We start from the raw sequence: 12,057 nt of genomic DNA on the forward strand, positions 1-12,057 counted from the left end.
GTGTGTTTTTCTTTGGTGTGTTTAATGTTTTCTAGAGTAGTTTATTGCTTTGAAAAAAAAAAATTACAAAAATACGTTCCGATAAATACAAAATCATGCTTCCCTGTGCCCCTTGATTGGAAATTGTTATGATTCTTGGTATTTGATGATGGGCAATGTAGATGTGTTAGCCATGATTTGATATTCGACTACTTTGATGCCTTAACATGAGTCAACTCTGACTAACTATTTGTGGACTTGGTGCGTGACTAGTTGACTTGGTTAGGATGTGTGATAGCTTCCTGGTGTGTCATTGATTTTGAGTATTGATTTACAACTATTAGTAGTGTTTTATGACTCATATACATGCACATTGTGGAGGACGAAGGCATTTTTCTGTTTAGGTAGCCTTCAGATGAATCTAGATACATTTGTTCTTTTTTTCTACCCATGTTGTTGTTAGGTTATGATTCATATGACAAAACATAAATCATGCGGAAAAACCATAAAGCCAGGAAAGCATATTATTTACACATAATCATTTAGCATAGTTTAGATGCATACACTTTGTTGCGTGCCCTCCCTAGCTGCGCCCGAACCGAACAAGAACAAGTCTTTAGGACTCCAAGTGTCGTCCCTCCGTAGATAGTCCACAGTACGTCCGGATCCGCCTCAAGATTGACCAACTAGAATCGCCCTTAAGGTACTAGGATTTTCAGCTAGGTTAGTGCAAGTGTATGGCTTAATTTTTCTTTCAAACACTTACCTTTTGAATACTTCAATTGTCACTCTAAATAATGACCCTAGGCTCTTATTTATAGAGGTATGGAAAGGGAACCGGAATCCTACTAGGATACAAATTAATTAAACTAGAATCCTATTAGAACTCTAATTAATTAATTTATCCTTTTAGGTTTAGGAATTTAATCATATATCAAATCCTAATAGTTTTAGGAATTGTGTATGAACACAAACACACACACGCACGGCACCCCACAAGGGGCGCCTATGCGCGCGCGGCCTGTGAGCTCGCAGCCCACGCCACGAGGCCCACACGCTGCCGTGGCCTTGGCGCGTGCTGGGCCTACCTTGCGGTGGGACTGGGCGTTTGTGGCGCGCTGGCTTGCTGGGCGATGGCCCGGCTTCGTGCTGGGCCTTCGTCCGGCAGGCCTCATCCGATGCTTATTCGTACGATGCGCTTCCGATTAAATTCCCGGTTCCGGAATTCATTTCCGATACGAACAATATTTAATATTTCCGATTCCGGAATTAATTTCCGTTTCGAACAAATATTTAATATTTCCGTTTCCGGAATTATTTTCCGACTCCGATAATATTTCTGATTCTAACAATATTTCCGTTTCTGGCAATATCTCCGATTCCGGTAATATTTCCATTTCCATTAATATTTTCCCATACGTACCATGTTTCCGTTTCCGGCAACATCTACGACTTGGATAATATTTATATTTCCGATACGATCCATATTTCCGTTTCCGGCAATATCATCGTTTCCGGAGTATTCATTTCTTGCTTGTGACGATCTCAGCTCCCACTGTGATGGGGTCGAAAAAGCACGAGGCTAATGCGTGACCTCGTCCCTCGCGGGTGTGACGTTCTTTTTTTCAAATCAAGTGTAATTGGATTTCCTGTGAGTTTACACCCAATTGACTAGTAATATAGGAGTCGCCATTCAGTTTTTAACGACAATGAGAAAACTGACAAAACCCGGTTATCGTGACATAAAGGGAGTGCAATTATGTTTGACCACGACGGCCGTAGGTTCCCTTGTGATCCCTGGTGGTGGTGTCGCTCAACGTACACCCGCAGGGTAGAGATTGAGGGTTCAGGGGACTGTAACTACCGAGAGGAGTACTCGCTCTTCGATAACTCCAGAGGCAGGATATCCTTACTAGCTCAGCATAAATAATTGAAGGGGCATGCGTTAACTATTAAACTAATCTGAGTTGATTTTATCAATATGCAACATATGGTACTAGATCGAGCGCGATTATCTAATTTAGATTGTTTTAAGGGACCTAGCATGATAATCCAATTTCCCAAAAATATCATATTTATTAAGCGTGATCGAACAATCAGATTTTAGTTAGTTTAACAGTTCATAAAAGGGCGAGGAAAGCAATTAAACCATGGAAAAGGGACACATTACGACGCACCCTTGAGAGGTGCGTCACGGTTCTCAGAAAACTAACCACTTTGACTTTGCTATTTCTCCTTTTATTTAACGAGTCTCAAACTATGGGGCGGGATACGTTCTGTTCGATTTATGGATCGATTGCGACAGAACGCATGATCAGTTTTGCAGCGTGAGGCTTAGGCTTAGGGATTTAGAGTCAATACTCAGAATAATAGTTGTGTGTTGTTGTTCCTTTCACGTCGAACTTAAGGCCCTATTTATAGAAAAGAGTTTGTGGAAAGATTGAATTGTAGAACTCTAATCCACGAGGAATTAGGAAAAAACACGTACCAGGTATTTTCAGCGCCCAGGCCTGGGCGCCAAAGATTTCGGCGCCCAGAGCCAAGCGTTGAAAATAGGATCTGGGCAGTTTTTCTTAGTCAGATTCGGATTCCTAGAATCCGGAGTATTTGAGATTTAATTGAGTCTTTTAGTGCGTATTAACCTTGGGACGGGATGCGTCTGGGCCCGTTACGAACTCTAGGCTCGTTAGGATTTTAATTAATACGTAACTCTTTATTTTCGAATCGTATTAGGAATAGGATTCTCTCGCAATTTCTATCTTATTTAGGATTTATGTTGGAGTGCAACACCTAATTCTGACAGGTTTCTATCTTTTATGACTTGCCACTTTTAACAACTACCCATTACGGCAGTTACTATTTTTAGCAGGTTTCTATAAATAGCAGGTTTCTATAAATAGCAGGTTTCGGGTGAAATGAAAAGGGGAATTGAGATTCGTAATTTTATAGGAGATGCGTTGTCAAGTGGAGATTTACGCTTTCATCATCGAACCTTCCCTTTCGGGAATGGGGACAAAAGTAGGTGTCTACAGTTAGCCCCCACTTTGACTGAGTCTTGGAGTAAGACGATGGTCAAAGTATTAGACGGAGTGCGTCGCACAATCCATGGTGACCTGTTTTGGCGAGGGTCTCACGAGCCCCCGAGTGATAACATTTGACTTAAGGGTTATGACTTGAAGTGTCGACATATCCCTCACGTGTCATTGGGATTTGTCAACGGATAGTATAGAAACTTCCTCACTTTGTCATTGGAAGGATCTAAAGGTGCGCAGAAACTCCCTCACTTTGTCATTGGGAGTAGCTATAGATGTTTTCGAAATCAAAGCTATAAAGTGTAATTGGGCCTGGCCAAGCCCATTCACGAGGTAAATATGTTTTTAAAGATTCTCATTTTCAGGGTTAGCTAAACGAGAAAACCCCCTTGTTTTTATGGGACGTAAAACGAAGGAAAATCCAGCACATCGCTCTTTTTTGGAAAAAACGGAAAACCAATCTTTGGAAAAAGGGAAAGCTACTCACATCGTTCTTTTTTGGAAAAACGGAAAACCAGAAAAAGTTATCGCTGCAGCGACTAAGGACCTGCGCGGTTAGTGACGCAGACCCCAACGGCTAAAGATGGCGAGCCTGTCCGCTAAGGGTGGACACCCCGTCCGATAGAAGTGGACGAATCTATTTTTGAAATTTTGAAAATAAGGACCTACGCGGCTTGTGACGTAGACCCCGCCGGCTAAAGATGGCGAACCTGTCCGCTAAGGGTGGACACCCCGTCCGATAGAAGTGGACGAATCTATTTTGAAATCTGTTTTGTGTTTATTTTTTGAAAATGAGGACCTACGTGGTTTGCGCCGTAGACCCCGCCGGCTGAAGATGGCGAACCTGTTTCATTTTGAATTTTGAAAATTTCATTTTTGGAAAACTGAGGACCTGCGCGGCTAGTGACGCAGACCCCGCTTGCTGAGGGTGGGCGAACCCTATCCGCTGAGGGTGGACGTCCCTGAATTCATTTTTCGTTTTGGAACTCGCGTGGTTCGTGACGTGATCTTTGCCAACTGAGATGGGCAAGTTTCCTATTTTTTCATCGTGATTTTTTTTTTTTTAGAATTTTTTTTGTTCATTCTTGCAATAGCGAATTCTTTCGAGGGATGCTCGAATTTAGTTGTAGCCTGAACGTGGGTTGACAACAGGTTCAGACGGACCTTTGTCTTGCGACCATCTGCTTTCGTGGTTTTGAGCTAGTCTTTATGGCTCGATTTTTGCCACCACTTGGTCTTTGATCAGAGGACCATGTACAAGTGTCCGTGACGACCCTTTTCTGCGGTCGAACCTGTTCTTTTGAGATCATCCAAACATGGGACAGCGTATAGCGCAGTCCGGGAATGTGATTTCGATTGCGCGCTTTTTGTTGGAGTATACTTTTCGCGAGCCCCCAAGCACTTGGGCTTTGTTAGTCATTTTTCGCATACTTCATAACGTCTTTTAATCATGTTTGGGGTCGTGCTCGTATGTGCGAGCGACCCTTCATAGTGGTGTGCTATTTTGGCGAAGTCGTGGGGTGCAACTTCAGTCTTTGGGTGACAAGGTTTAATATCATCCGGTTTATCTTGGCCCGGATTAACCTTTTGACAGACAAACATTTTTTATTTAAGAAACCAACGACTTAACAACATTTTTTGGTGTTTCGAAGAATGACCTTGATATTTATTTGTTTTGAAAAGTGTACATATATGTTCTTGGAGACAAGTCTAAGTTTCGACCAAGTTTTACAATTTATTTTTGCTATATGGGAGCTTAAAGGTGCTTTTGGACTTGATCTTAATTGTACATAGGGCCTCGTGTCTAGCAACACGATTTTAAGTCTCTTCCTGTTCCGCGTTTTGTGAAATATGGGCCTTGGGCTGCATTTTCGGCGCCCAAGGCTAGGCGTTAATTATTTCGGCGCCCAGCTTCGGGCGCTGAAAGTCCTTTCCTGGCGAATTTTGACTTTCGGATTTCTCAACGCGTTTCCGAATGGGATCAGGATGTCACTCGATGTGTTCAGCTATATATAGGGGCTAGATACGTCCCTATTTTCCATCACTCTCAATTTCCTTCTTTCTTTGTTGTGTTTTAGTTACTCTTTGCTTTCGTCATGTCGATTCCTACTTTCTCACTCCAACGGGCTGTTAGGCGTTGGCTACGGGCCCTTAATCCTACAGAAAAGGCTTTGTTGAAAGAATACCACTTAGAGGCACTTTTAGGCTTACAACAAATTAACATTGACTATAATTTTCTGCACGCAGCCCTAAGCTTTTGGGATTCCGATAATCATGTTTTTGTCTTTCGGGGTAACGAAATATGTCCTTTGCCAGATGAATTTGCTGCGATCCTTGGTTATCCTACTAATGCTACCCCTGTCACTCCTGGCACTATTGAAGAGAGTAAAACAACCATAGGGGCTTTCCTAGGACTAGATGCTAACATGCTTGCTGAAGTTGTTGTAGGTGATGAGGTTAATTTGGAAAAACTTGTAAAACATCACTTTAGGCCTAGTAAGAATATGACCGAACAGAAATTGAATATTCGAGCCCTTGTATTTTTCTTGTTGAATCATTATTTGCTGTCGAATAACAATGGTGAGTTCGGTGACATAAGGTTGATCCCCTTGATTAGCCAGATGGAAAGTTGCTATTCTATTATGCCGTTGGTGGTTGCCGAGGCTTTGCTGAGTGCGGATGAGTTGAAGAAGGACGCCAAATCTGAATATTTTAAGGGAAGCCCCCTATTACTGCAGGTAATCGATTTTTTTTCTTTGCGCACGTATACGTTTTTTGCATATATATTTTTTTATTCGTCCTGCCTTGGGGCTGAGTTTCAGCGCCCAGGGCTGGGCGCTAGAATTATCGGCGCCTGGTCCTGGGCGTTGAAACTGCGCCCCAGGAACCGTTTTCTTTTTATTTTATTTTTTTTGATCGTACCCGTTTTTTGCAGATTTGGCTCGTGGAACGGCTTAGGCTCTTGGAAGCTCCTGCCGATCCTAAACATTGTCGCCCTATAGCCCTGGGTAACCGAAAATATTTGCACCGAGGCCAGGACGAGGCCGAATGGGCCTCCTTTTTTACTCATGGCATCTGTTCTATTAAGTGGGTGGTACCATGGTGGGGTTTAACTACTATGACGGGGGGTTCTGATGTATCGGTTTATGTTTCCTTGTTGGGGGTATCTCGGCCCATTTATATTTTCCCTTACCGAGTCATGCGTCAATACGGTTTAAGGTAGACTATCCCCTTTTCTGATACGGTACCACCTAAAGTAGCGGCCTTTTCACAAGCACGGGTTCTAGCGTGGGCTAAGTATTATGATGGTCTCCCGCGTTGGGCCGTAGCTACAAATGGCTTTGTGGGTCTTTCTGAAAACTACAAGTTGTGGATGAGTTCCGATGATAAAGCTGTGAAGACCGAGGCTCGAAATGGGGAGCCGACTGAGCTTTTGATACCTCGTATTCGTGTTAAGTATGAGGGTCATGATTCTGCCAAACCTCGTATCCATGGTATTAAGACTGTGAAAGCTCGTCCTGATCGAAAGCGAAAGGAAGTTCCTCCCCGTTCCAGTTTCAGGCCAAAAAAGATGCCTAACATGAAGGGGCCTGTTGTTTTTAAAAGAAATGCAATCTCTCGCGGAGATCGTCGCCGGAACAATGTATGGGTTAGGAAGGCTCAGCCGCCTGTAGAAACAGTGACTAGTCTAGTTGATGATAATAATCCTTCTCCCACCATTGTCTGTGCCCTTGAGGCTGAGCGGGCTATAACTGAGAATGATTCTGAAGCCTTGGCATCTTTGGAAGTTAGTGTCCACGAGCCGGTTCTTATGGAGATTGATATTGGGGCAGCGCAGAAGACTGTGGGGGTGGATCCTGCGAACATTGTCCTCTACAAGACTTTATTTGATGATCCGGAAGAACTAGAGTAGTGTAGTTCTTGCTAGGGTGTAGGTGCCCTTTACTTATTTAAGTTGTGTTTGTTCTTTCATTTCTTAGCACTTTGTTTTCCTTCTTATTATTTTTCAATAAAGGCGTATTTTATTTTTCATTTTTTTTGTTTCTCCTCTTTTTTATATTTTTATATGTCTAACACTTTTTGCACATTTTATATATGTTTTTTTTTATTGGACCGAATCCTTGGTAAGGATTGCCTACGTATCTTGTCAGAATCAGGTCGCGCGTAGTTCTAGATAGAATAAGTTCTAGGATGCCAGATTTTAATAGATATTCCCTGAGGTGGTAGCATATTACTTAATCGGTCAAATGAGTGAAGTATTATCATTATTTTCGTCTGCCGTTTTTTTGTTTGCCGTAAGTCGCGTAAAAAAATGAAATTCGACTACTTTTTGTATGGCTATTTTCGGGTAAGCCTGTTTGGATACGTGCTGTACCCCCCAAGTGTTCGTTATTTTTCCGTTATGTGCGGATAAAATGACGAGCACTTCTAAAAAATTTAGGCAGGCAGAGAGTTTCAACGCCCAGGCTGGGGCGTCAAAGATTTCGGCGCCCAGCCCTGGGCGCTGAAAATGATTTCTGGCGGTCGTTTTTGACGCTTTGCTTCACGTGTTCTTGCATTTATTTCTTTTTTTCGTTTTAGTGCTATGCCTGTTTTACTTGTATAAAAATTGATTTTGAGGCTATTTTGGAGGCTTTTTTTACGATTAGCGTGAGATGCATTTTTGTCCAGATTATTTTTTTCTATCCGTGACTCGAAACGGCTTTAAAAATGGAGTTAGGGTGTGAAAGATATGAAGATCTTTGTGTAGGCTTTTAAGTGGGTTGAGGTGCGTGTCGCTTTTGAAGGATATGATGGGGTTACATTTTATTAATTCCCTTTTTAAGCAACATTTGCATTTGTTTTGGATTTTGATTTCCTTTGATTGCTTTGGGTTGCATGGATTGACTTTTATGATGATACTGGTTGACCTTTATGTTTTGGAGATATGAAGGGGATGGTGCGGTTTATTTTGTGGGTTTCGAGAATTGGTTCCCATGGCACTATTTCAAGACCGAATGGGCCTCGTTTGTTGGGCCTAGAGTGGGCCGCCTCTTTATTTTTGTATTTTGCAAGTACATTTGGTGCTTACTTAGTGTTAGAATTTTTAGGAGAAATATTACGCCTTTATTAATTTGGAAAGTAAGGAAAACACACTGAAATAAACTTGACCTATATTCTAAGGGGTCTTAGGACCATCTAAAGTCTTTATTATTTTTCTACCAATCTAAAGAACTACTAGGCGCTTTTTATCAAGGTGCTCTATGTGGCTCAAGCCTTGGGTTTAGTCTCGTAAAACTTTGGTCCTTCACCGGTACTCATCTTGAATTCTATTCCTTTTGCATTGACCCACTGATATGTCTTCACCCATCCGTTCTCGATCTCTTCTAGTGTTGATGCAGGAGCGATTAACCGGATTGGATCGAAACCTTCATCTTGTAAAGCTAGGGTAGTCATAACAGTCTCGTCCTCCATAGGCCTCGATTCGTTAAACAATGTCCATAGAGCCTGGTCGTCCAATATTTCAGCTGTTCTAGTCTTCGTGAGGTGGGGTGCCTCGTCCAAGGTGTGGCAGTCATGGAAGATTTCAAATCCTGGTTTAGCAAGCCATCCCGAACGAAGGGTTCAGGGAAATCACAGCATGGGTGGCCTTCTCCTTCCCGAACGAACATCCCGTTAAGGGTTCTTTGATATGGGGGAAGGAGGGTGGTTTGTTTGGCCTTGTTAAGGCGTAGCCCAGACAGGCGGTCAGCAATATCTTCCTCCGTTGGTTGATAGCCTAAGCCAAAGGGAGTAGATTTGTTGGGTAAAGGATGAAATGTGCATTCCTTCTTCCTTATGCCCAATGGTGTTCTAGGGAAATAACCTTGAGCTAACAGCATTCTAGGGATGACTCGGGATGCGTGCGGGTCTAGGAATGCTGGATCATAATCTTCGATGAACTGGATTGTTTATTCCATTTGAAACCCGTAAAGGTCGTCTGCAGTTTCGGTCGTTCCAACCATAGTACAACTGATGTCGAGAGGAGGGGCGCGGATTTCTAGTATTACCCCGTTATGGTTAAGTTTAACCATTTGGTGCAACGTAGGAGCCACACCTCCTAATTCATGGAGCCAAGGTCGCCCCAAGAGGAGGTTGAAAGTGAGCTTGATGTCAATGGCCCGGTTTGTATGGTAAGGTTGATTTTTCCCAACACAGGCCTTCGGGAGTCATCATAAGCTCGTACCCCTTGCTGGAGGTTTGGAAGTCATCGTTTCCTAGCCCCAAGCAATGGGCGGTTCGCAATGGGCAGACATTAACCGCCGAACCATTACCTACGAGCGCTAGGGGGATGTTTTGTCCTTTGCATCCAACTACTAGATAGAGGGCCTTATTGTGAGCACCCCCCTCTTTGGGCAAGTCTTTGTCAGTGAAAACTATGGCCTTTTCTCCGGCATCTCTCGTGACATGGCTAACCAGTGAGTCAGGTGTGATATCTGTAGGTACTGAGATGAGGTCGAGTGAGCGAATAAGCTTTTCGCGATGTTCCTTTGAAGTACACATGAGATCCCAGATGGTAATTTCGGCTTTGGTTCTTTTTAGTTGTTTCAAGAGAGGATTTTCAATGACTTCCGCGACGGTGGTGTGCCGTCCATTCTCAGGAGTTTGCCTAACTGGGATATCGTCCATAGGCGGTGGGCGAATATCCGGTTGGTATATTCTTCCGGATCGGGTGAGGTTGTCGACCTCGGGCTCCTGAGGGGTGGTGTCAATGAGAGCATACCCGGGCCAAGTTTCAGTGAAGAGGTCCTTGCCCGACACTTGAGATAGGTAAATATCTTCAGCCTCATCATCCCACACACCGCACACTTCTCTTTCGATTCGATCCACAGGGACCACGACGAGTGGTGCACCTTGTGGTGTAATGTACACCGTAGGGTCAAAGTTCTCATTTTCTGGTTGGTCGAGAGAGATGTGACAAGAGCCGAGTGGGATCTTGTTGTTGTTGGATTTGCCAACGTTAGGGAGAGGTATTACTTCATCCTCTATCATGTCCTGGATCATATGTTTTAGATTCCAGCAGTTTTCGGTGTCATGCCCATTTCCTTGATGGAACTTGCAATAAGTACCTTCGACCCAGTATTTTCTCTTGACAGGAGGGTCACGGGTGGGGCTAATAGGTCTTAACTTTCCTTGATTGGTTAGTCTTTCGAAGGCTTGTACCAAAGTTGACCCGAGTGGGGCGAACTTTCGGTCTCGGACCCATCTTCCAGGGCTTCTTCGGGCGGGAGTCTCCTCTACGGCATGGACTTCTTGGGCTTGGGACGTGTTGCTTTTGTATGTGGGTTTACTTTGTATTGTTTTTGCGAGATCATCCTCGATCTTTATTCCCACATCATAAACTCTTTTGAAAGTGTCAAGTCCCAGGTACCTAAGGTGTTGTCTGTAAGCCGGGTCCAGGTTGTCAATGAATTTTTGGACCAATTCTGTTTCGGGAGGCCTATTGATTAGTTGGGCCACCTGGTCCCTCCATCTAGCAAAGTAGGTTGTGAAACCCTCATTTTTCTTTTGGAAGAGAACTTCCAGCTCGCGCATGGTGACTTGAAAATCCATATATGTTCGACGAGTATTGCTTGATGAAGACATTGACAAAGTCTTCCCAAGTGGGGAAGAGCTTAGGGTCCTGGTGATAGTACCATTTGAGCGGCACAGGTTCCAAGGACAAAGGAAAGGCAGGTAAATACATGGACTTGTCCACGCCTTTCAAGTTCATGGCATTCACAAAGCTCAATAGATGATCACGGGGATTGTCCGTGGCTTTAAACTTTGGTAAGTCAGATGAACTAAACTTTTCTGGTAGTTTGCCAGGAAAAGGTTCAGGATCGAGGGAGAAGTACTTGCTCCCCATGGTTTGCTGTAGGACCATTTTTTCAATCCTCTTCTCGTTATCGAGGTCATTTTTGGCTTGTGCAGCCGCTAAGGCTTCGTTTTCCATTTTAAGTTGGCCCATGAGTTGGGTCATTTGAGCCATCTGGTCTCGCAATTCTTCGATGGACATGTTTGAGGGTGCGAATCGAGGTTGGGGAAGCGGAGATCCTTGAAATGAGGGATGACGGACGGAGCTTGGAGTCACTAAACCTGGTGTTGGCGATGTATCTTCGAGGCGCACTAACCGTTGATTTCCTGATCGACACCAAGTGGCAGGACCAGTCCTATGCATAAGATAAGCTAAAGTTTAGGTCCCAAAGTTTCAAGTATTACTTAGTCTAGACTTCGACTCTCTCTATTGGTTTTTCACTCTTTTCTTTTGTTGGTACACTTTTTAGTTCTTTCTTTTGGTCATTCTTTGGATTTTCGAAACACTTGCCCGTGTGACATTCATAATTATTAGCATGTTCGGTTTTGATGCCGAGCATTGTCGTCGTAGGAGGCCTAACAACGACGCAAAGAGTTATTCTTTTTTATGAGTCGCTTTTAGAATCGAGTGCTTTTCTTACGCCCTCGTAGCAATTCTTTTTACGAACGGTTTTTTTTTTTGTGCTACATATTTTCCTTTTGCGCGGGCACCGAGGCTGCTGCGCCTGACTAGAAGGCCAAGCAGCAACTTCAGCGCCCAGCGTAAGGCGTGAGAAATTCTGGCGCCCAGCCAGGGGCGTTGAAAATGCGTCCCTGGCTGGTTCTCGTTTTCTGTTTGCGTCTACTTTTGTTTATGCGACTTTGATTTTGCGTGCTTGCCGAATAACGTCCTTTACGCGTCGTGCAGCGTTTGCGGGATTCGTTACAGGCCATTCCGAGCGTCGCTTATTTTTGTGACGATCGTTCGGGTTTGCGGAACACGTATTTCGGTATAACTCTTTGGCAAATTGGTTTATGAATGTTTGGGCAATTTTTAAGGTCGTTGGTTTTTCTAGGATAGTTTGTCACACGCAATCATATATTTCGCTACACATAACTAACATTCCATCATGAGGCAACAATAATATGTCATGTAGTTTATGATAGGTTTCTATGGGTAGTTATTTGCGCCTGGCTTGGTACCGCTTCTATCGCAGATCCACCACATGACCCGGTCGGGGTATTGCTTTCA

The sequence above is a fragment of the Spinacia oleracea genome, chromosome 5, assembly GCF_020520425.1.
Source record: "Spinacia oleracea cultivar Varoflay chromosome 5, BTI_SOV_V1, whole genome shotgun sequence".
Classification (NCBI taxonomy): Eukaryota; Viridiplantae; Streptophyta; class Magnoliopsida; order Caryophyllales; family Amaranthaceae; genus Spinacia; species Spinacia oleracea.